The sequence below is a fragment of the Lepus europaeus genome, chromosome 5 (assembly GCF_033115175.1).
Source record: "Lepus europaeus isolate LE1 chromosome 5, mLepTim1.pri, whole genome shotgun sequence".
NCBI lineage: Eukaryota > Metazoa > Chordata > Mammalia > Lagomorpha > Leporidae > Lepus > Lepus europaeus.
Genome location: NC_084831.1, coordinates 7842040 through 7850746, shown reverse-complemented (window position 1 = coordinate 7850746; position 8707 = coordinate 7842040).

The following is an 8707-nucleotide window of genomic DNA, read 5'->3' as shown; positions in this document are numbered from 1 at the left end:
GAGACAGTCAGTCTCTGGGGAGAACAGGCCCAAGTCTCCATTGCCCATCCCAGGAGAGGGGAAGGCTCCTTGGCCAGGGTCCCCAGAGGCAGGTCCAGTGATGTCACAGAGTCCCCTCTGGACCCTGAGATGGGCCATATGGGGGGAGAGCCAAACGTGGTAGGATGGGGTCAGGGGTCAGGGGACAGGGTCAGCTTTGCCAGGCGTCTCTGGGTGAGCATGGGCTGCAGTTAGCCTGTCTGGGGAGTTAGGGACAGAATCCAGGCCCCAGCCAGGCCGGAAGGAAGCCGGAGCTGGGGTGCCTGTGAGCTGGAGGAGGCAGCAGCACTAGTTCAGGGCTCCCCAGGGCCTGTGCCCACAGAGAGGGGAGAGGGGAGGGGTGGCCCAGGCGTGTCCTGGAGCTCCGGGGCTAGTGGAGGAGACGGGAATAATGAGAGGGGTTAGCAGCCTTAGCCTGTGGTCAGCAAGGCCCTGGAAGTATCCTCAAGGGTTGCAAAGAGAGCACCTTGCCTCGGTTTCTCCATCTGTAAGATGGGCATGGAATGACACCAGCTCTACTTCCCCCAAAGGCGGGCATGGGCCAGCGAGCTTGCTGGGGACAGCGCTTGGTGGCCGTAGCATTGGGGGCCGTGGGGGCTCAGTCTCTTCCTCTGTAGCTGATGAGTCAGGACCGGACGATCTTCAAGGGTCCCTCCAGTCCAGACATCGAGCTGATGAGGAAGCGGGAAGGCTTCCTGGAGGAGTCAGCCTGCAGGAAGGGTCTGCAGGTGCCCAGTCCTGATGTCTTGAGAACCAGGTGAGCGTGTAGGAGGCACAGGGCAGAGGCGGCACAGTGAGGGGGGCAAACTCGGACACACAGGGCTGCAGCGGGTGACTTAAATGGGGGAGACAGGTGTCACCTATAGGGGGTGACGGGGACTGTGGCAAAGTGGAGCAAGGGGCAGCCGTTTCTCTGCTCCATTGGTCCCTGCCCTGTGAGGGGGCCAATCTTGGGTTGTCAGAAGGTGCCCATCTGTAAAATGGGCGCAGTAAAAACTCCTGCCCCATGGAGTGGGTGTGAGGACTCACTGAGCTCAGCCAGCCAAGGCACCCGGCAGTGTGCTTGCATTCAGCGGGCGGCAATCGCCGGCGTTGATGACACAAGAGACCAGGTGCCACCCTTCCCCAGCCCCACCGCGTCTGGCTGCGGGGTGGTGTCTAATCTCTCTGCTCCAGGGGCTCGGGGGTCTCTGGAGCGATGGGCTCTCCTGACCAAGGACTTGGCTCCTGCCTCGGAATTGCTGCCTGAAGGTTCTCACTGTCCGAGCCCCCCACGTCCGCATCGCAGGGAGGATTTGTCAGGCGGGGCTGGGCTGTGAGCGCTGCTTGCTTGGCGGCTCGGGGAGGGGAGTCCCGTAGGGAGGCGAGGCGACGATGCCAGTTGGAGAAGGCGCCTAATTGTGATCCTAAAAGAGAACCCCCATTGTGTCCAAGGGCTGGGAGGCGAAATGAGGAGTGGGAGAGGCAGGGAAATTGTCTGTCCAGTGCTGGATGCAGCGGGCACCCTTAACCCTAACAGTGCTGGCAGAAAGCACGCCTGCAGGGCGCGTGTGCCCGAGCGTGCACACGTGTGGCGCGTGCCTGTCTCTTCCAAGACACAGTCCTCGTTAACCCTAGCTGGCCTGGATTGCACTTTTTTCCTGTCTTTCTCTCTCTCTTAAGACTTATTTATTTATTTATAAGTCAGAGTTACATAGAGAGAGAAGGAGAGGTGGAGAGAGAGAGAGAGGTCTTGCATCCACTGGTTCACTCTTCAAATGGTCACAACAGCTGGAGCTCTGAGGCCAGGAGCCAGGAGCTTCTTCTGGGTCTCCCACATAGGTGCAGGGACTTGGGCCATCTTCCACTGTTTTCCCAGGCCATAGCAGAGAGCTGGATCGGAGGTGGAGCAGCCGGGACTCAAACCAGCACCCACACGGGATGCCAGCACACTGCAGGCAGTGGCTTTACCCGCTACACCACAGCACCAGCCCCTCTCCCGTCTCTTGATTTCCAGTCTTGGCTCTTTGGAGAACCAGTCATAAGCCCCGGGCAAATCAGCCACCTCAGTTTACCGATCTGGAGAGTGGGAGGACCGTGCGGGCAGCCTGACGCTGGTGTCCTCGAAGCGCTGACTCGGGGTCCGAATGTGCCCCCTCTCCTCCACGCAGCCCCCTGGAGTTCCCAGGCTTTTAGTGACATTGTCCATCTGGCTCCCGTCGCGACCCTGTGGGGCAGGGTGGGTGGCGGCAACCCTGGGTTACGAATAGGGAAACTGAGGCTCGAGGGTGTTTCAGAGTAAAGACTTTATTATTATCTAGGCGCAGGGAGGCCGCCAGATCAGGACCCAGCTGCCATGGTAGGGCGGTAGTTTGGTTCTCACGGCTCCCAGAGGAGGGGGCTGCCCATGGGGGAGGGGCCCCAGGGCAGCACCAAGGACAGTCAGGAGGCAGAGGCGTGGGGGCTAGAGTCTTCCCTGCAGTTGATATTTTCCAAAAAATTTTCTATTTATTTATTTGAAAGGCAGAGTGACAGAGACAGAGGGAGAAACAGAGATCCATCGTCTGCTGGTTCACTCCCTAGATGGCCGTATTGTCTGGGGCTGGGCCAGGCTGAAGCCAGGAGCCAGGAGCCTCCGCCGGGTCTCCCACATGGGTGCAGGGGCCCAGGCACGTGGCCCATCCTTGGCTGCTTTCCCAGGCGCATCAGCAGGGAGCGGGATGGAAGTGGAGCAGTGGGGGCTTGAATCGGGTACTCTGGTGTGAGATGTGGCTCTGCAGGCGGTTGCCTAACTCCCTGCACCACAACGCTGGCCCCCGCGTGGTTTCCATGGGAAGGAACAGGCAAGGCCGGGTATGCAGGCTCAGGGCACCCAGTCTGGATACTTTGGGTGGGCTTTGGGGCACAAGGGCTGCCCTGAGTGGCCAGGTACTGGTTGGGGTGATTGATTGGCAGGTGGCTGGTGGCCCAGGGGGTGAGAGCTGATAAAGGAGGTGAGGCGCTGTGGGACCCGCGTGCATTGGTTTGCACTCAAAGGTGAAGGCACTTGGGCAAGTTGTCCGCTCCCTTCAGGATTTTGGTAGCCCTCCTGGGCCAGCGAGGCCCCAGAAGCCAGAGCACCAGAACCCAGGAAATAAAGGCGCCGTGAGTCGACTGGGCCAAGGCCACGCCACTCAGGAGAGGCAGAATCCAGGCGTTGCAACTCAGCCCGGCACACGTCGCCCTGGCCGTTTGTCTTCAGGGCCTCTCCCGAGATCTCATCCGTTCTCTTGAACTCACACTTGGACTTGACAATGCAAAGGGTTCAGGGCGTCCCTGGAGGGCTCCAGGGGGAAGAAGCCGGGGCAACCACACCTCTGCCTCCCAACAGGGGCGTCCCAGCACTCTCATCGTGAGTGGCAGGAACCCCACTTAAAGCCGGCTGAAGGCCAGAAGTGAATTTTAAAAAAAAAGATTGATTTGGGACAGGCACTGTGACATAGCGGGTAAAGCCTCAGCCTACAGCACCAGCATCCCATATGGGCTCCAGTTCGAGTCCCGGCTGCTCCTCTTCCAATCCAGCTCTCTGCTATGGCCTGGGAAAGCAGTGGAAGATGGCTCAAGTCCCTGCACCTATGTGGGAGACCCGGAAGAAGCTCCTGGCTCCTGGCTTCAGAGTTCTGGCCGTTGCGACCATGTGGGGAGTGAACCAGTGGATGGAAGACCAAACTCTCTGTTTCTCCCTCTTTCTGTAAATCGATCTCTCAAATAAATAAATAAAATCTTTTAAAAATGATCATTTATTTATTTGAAAAGAGTTGAGAGAGAGAAGGAAGCAGAGACACAGAGGGAGAGAGAGAGAAGGAGAAAGAGAGAGAGAGAGAGAGAGAGAGAGAGAGAGAGATCTTCCATCTACTGGTTCACTCCCCAAATAGCTGCAATGGCCAGGTTTATTCCCAGCCGAAGCCAGGAGCTTGGAACTCATCCCGGTCTCCCCCGTGGGTGCATTTGGGCATTTGGGCATTCTCTGCAGCTCTCTCAGGTGCAGTAGCAGGGAGCTGGATGGGAAGTGGAGCAGCCGGGACTGGAACGGGCGCCCCTCTGGGATGCTGGTGCTGCAGGCGGAGGCTCAGCCCACCACGCCACAGCGCTGGCCCCGCCTTGGTCCGTTTTAAGTCGCTGTCACAGAACTCCTGGGACTGCGCTGGTGGTGAAGAGCAGATTTGTTTGTTTCTCAGTGCTGGAGGCTGGAGTCCGAGGTCCAGGGCCTGCATCCGGTGGGGGCTTCGCAGAAGGTGGAGCGGCGTGTGCGAGAGCGCCTGTGCCCCGGGGGCTGAGCCGACGCTTTCCAGGAAGCCACCCCCATGACAATGGCGTCAACTCATTCACCAAGGCCCCCCTTCTCAGCCCTGTAGCCCTGGGCTTCGCGTGTCCAGCGCCCGAGCCTTCAGGCCACGGTGCACAGCCTCCCCCGGGTGGAGCTGGGAAGACTTTCTTGCTGTCTTGCAAGATGGCTTCACGGGAGGGCACGGAGTCAGACCACTGTCGCTGAGTCACTGGGGCTGAGGACAAGCCCCGTGAGCCTCAGTGTTTCCATCTGCACAATGGGTGGGCCGGGCTAGAAAGTCCTTGAGATGCTGCCGAGTCTGACCCTCTGTGAGCAGAGGCTCCCAACCTGTTTGCTAGAATGGGTAGGAATGGCCGGGGCGGGGTGGGGGGCAGTTGAAATACAGATTCCTGGGCCCTCTCCTAACCCACAGGATCATATTCTCTTGGGGGTGGGGCCCAGGAAGCTGCATTTTTTGAGACGCGATTCCCCTGTGGTCGATTCCCAGGCAGGCTCTTGGGATCCACCGGCTGAGCAACCCAGGCCGTGCGGGGGGCGGGCGAGCTCATTCCTGCCTGGGTGCCCGGGCGTCCGTCCCTGCCTGGTCTGAAAGCTAACGGGGCGTGTCTTGCACGAGGCGACAGCTGGGAGCCCAGCCTGGTGCCTGAGCCTCCCACTGGTGACTGTCCCGTGATCTCGCATGGCGGGTGGCCCGTATGGATCCACTCCCGCCAGCTGGTGGAGCCTGCTGGAGCTGAGCTCTTCCGAAGTTGCCGCCGGGGTCTCACTCCATGCCAGTGCTGGGTGGGGATGTGGGGAAGAGAGGAGGGGGCCAGCGTGCAGTGGGCACTGGGGGCCCATGGAGTTGGTTGCTGGACTCCAGTGGGGAGTAGGGAGCAGGGGGCCCCAGGGAAAGTCAGCCCGTCCTCCCTGGGGCCTCACTCTCCTTGTCTGTAGAATGGACATGGGAGTTTACAGGACACCCCGCCAATGTCTCCAGCTTAGCTTAGACAGGGCTTGGTCAGAAGTAGCGGCTGCATGGGGGTGGCAGGAGGGCAGCGGGGGCAGGGAGCAGGGGCTCAGCCTGGGGGAGCCGGTGGGCAGCCGAGTCCCCCCGGCGACCTGGCAGGGTGGGTGCAGGGACCAGGACAGGGAGGAAGGACGCTTCCGCTGCACAGGCAGAGAAGCCACAGGCCGGCTGGGAAGAAAGGGGCTGACAGCCCCGGCCTGGGCGCTCTTCCTGCCTCTGTCTGTGGTCTCCAGCAGGTGGCGCCACCTCTCTGGGCCCCAGCTTCCTCACCTGTGAAGTGGGGGATGGGCTGGCACCTCCCCTGGGGGCTCACAGAACCACGCTCAGTGGGCAGTCAGGACCAAGCCACTGATGGCCCTGGGACTTCTGACCACTGCGGCCTCAGGTTCCCCCCTCCTGAAAGGAGAAGGGGATCCATGTTGGTCAAGCAGAAGAGGATGGGGGAGGTTAAGGCTGGACTTCCCGTGTGCCTGGAGGGCCCAGAGCCCACAGGCCGGCGCCTGCACCTGCTTCCTCCCGCCAGCCTCGGCCCCCACGCGGCTGCAGGCGCCCCTGGCATGGCTGCTGGGCGTGGCCGGGTGCCGGTCCTGCGCCTGCCGCTGCGTGCAGGCAGGTGGATTCCCTGTTGGTTTGTATTCTCGCCTCCCTGTCCGCTGTGCTGGGTACGGTCTCCCCTTTCCCTGTGATGTTCGAGTTTCTAATTAAGAGGAAAAGGCTCTGACTCCTTACAATTCTCTAGTTATGAATAATGATGCCGGCTCATAAATGAAAATTGCTTTTCTATTTAAATTCTGTTTTTTTTTGAAAAGAAGGTCTGAAACCAGGGCTCTTGGGTCATTTGCAAGCTATTACTTTCAAGAGGTGCTCTTAGCTGGCTTATTAGCGGTGAGGGTGTTACAGCTGAGTTAAGTGGCGGGGTATGCATTGCCTCGCTGGCTGTTATGTACAGAGATACGGCTTGTTTGTTTCCACGTGGGTGGGAAGCTGGGCCTGCCCCTCAGGGAGGCGTTGGGGGGGGTCTTTGGAAGATGCTCTGGTGGTCGACCCTGGGTCCCAAGAACTGATGCCAAAGCCTTGTCCTGGACCTGCAGGATTCTGGGTAAACAACTGCTGGCCCTGCCGCGGCGCCTGGGCCAGGGACCGCAAAGCCAGCACATGGAATGCCAAAGAAATTTTGAATTTTCAAAGTGGTGGATTTGCTGATCGGCTCGATGTGCTGACCACACAAGGGTTGCACGTATGGACTCGTCACTCGGGTGCGTATGGTTCTTAGGCGTCCGTGAAAAATGAAGCCAGCACACAGGCCCAGGGCCCCTCGGCCTTCGCCCACACCGGCCGCGGACCGAGTGGCCTGGGGTTGAGAGGCGGCAGGAGGACGCGTGAGCCAGCCGGCACCTCCTACACTCAGTCACTTCTCTCCTGTTGCGGCCCCATCCACACGCTGCCTGCTCTATTATTTACTTACTCTTTTTATTTCCTTTGACTCTCTTTTAACAAAAGGGAATTTAGTTTAAAGGGAAACTTTATATCACGGCCGTAAATGGGAACGCAGCCTCCCAGGTCGTAAATCCAGAGCCACATAAAAGTGAACACATGACGATTAGAATAAAAAAACGGCCATTCCTGCAGCACCTGGGAGCGGCTCTCGCCTGGGCAGCGTGGACGGGTGGGCAAGCCGGACGCAGGGCTCTCTGGCAGTGGAAGTAGGAGGCCTAGGGGAGGCGGCAGAGTGGGGATTTCCGTCTGTTTTGAACATCAGTGACGTGTGAGTGCCACACCAGCCAGCGCTGCCTCTCCCCGTGGTGACTCCGGTGTGCAGCCCGTGGCTCCTCGGCCCCCGGGCCCACAGTGACCGTCCAGAGAGCTCCAGCCCACGAGTCAGGAGGGAGGGCTAAGCTTTGCTGCTGCCTCGCTGGGTGACCTCGGCAGATCTCTGAACCTCTGTGTCTTTGTCCACACCTGCCTGGCTTGAACGGGGAGCTCCGGAGACCCCGTGTGGTTGATTTTCTGTGCCAGCTTGTGCCCGGATGTGTGGTCAGACATTCTTGTGGATGTTGGTTTAAGGTTCACATTTAAGTGGGTGGTGTTCGAGTGAGACAGATGAGCCTCCATGACGTGGTGGGCCTCACATCACCAGGTGATGGGATCGAGCAGAAGCTGACGTTCCCTGGCAAGGGAGCTGGGCTGGGCTTCTTTGCTTTCCAGCCGCTGGCCCACCCTGCAGAGTTCCCATAACAGGGGTGCCAGCTCCTCGAATCTCAGTTTCTTCTGCTTCCCCAGCTGTGCCTACACCTACTTACACAGCCTCTGGTTTCCGTCTCTCTGGAGAGCCTTCCTGCAGCTGGTGGCTCTGTTGGGCATCAGGCAAAGTAGATAGAAACCCGTGGGAGGGTACCAGCTGGTTTCCACTTCCCTCGGCCGGAAATCCAGCCCCAAGTGGCCGAGCCCCCAGAGGGCTGCATCACTCTCGTCACTGGGAGTCCAGCGGCAGCCGGGCTCCAGCGCCCTAGGACTTGGCCACTCGGTGATGCCATCAGGGGTCCAGTTATCCTCCTACTTCTCTACTCCTTTTTTTTTTTTTTTAAGTTTTTGTTTGTTTTTTTTTTTTTTTGGACAGGCAGAGTGGACAGTAGAGGGAGACAGAGAGAAAGGTCTTCCTTTTTGCCGTTGGTTCACCTTCCAATGGCCGCCGCGGTAGGCGCGCTGCGGCCGGCGCACCACGCCGTTCCAATGGCAGGAGCCAGGTGCTTCTCCTGGTCTCCCATGGGGTGCAGGGCCCAAGGACTTGGGCCATCCTCCACTGCACTCCCTGGCCACAGCAGAGAGCTGGCCTGGAAGAGGGGCAACCGGGACAGGATTGGTGCCCCAACCGGGACTAGAACCCGGTGTGCCGGCGCCGCAAGGCAGAGGATTAGCCTGTTAAGCCACGGCGCCGGCTTCTCTACTCCTTTCTACGCCGGGATTCGTTTCTCCCTCATGGTGGCAAAAGGGCTGCATAGTTCCAGCCACATCTAGAGACATGTCTGTGTCCCAGGAGACCAGCAAAGGTCCCCAGCCCTGATTGGCTCACTTCAGAGCCCACCTCGGTGGCCAGAGGGACATTGCACATGAGAAGCCTGGGCATCCTCTCTCAGCCGATGCTGTGGCCGGGGAACTGGATGACCCCACGGCAGGGAGACTGCTGGGAGGAGCACGAGGCGGGAGTCATGACAGAAATCTTTACAACTTTAACCCAAATATGATGTGTGTTCTTAGAAGCCAGAACAAATGGGGCAGAAGCCACCATCAGGGGTAAAGTAAAAAATTATTTTTTAAAAAGATTTATCTATTTATTTGAAAGGCAGAGTTAGGGG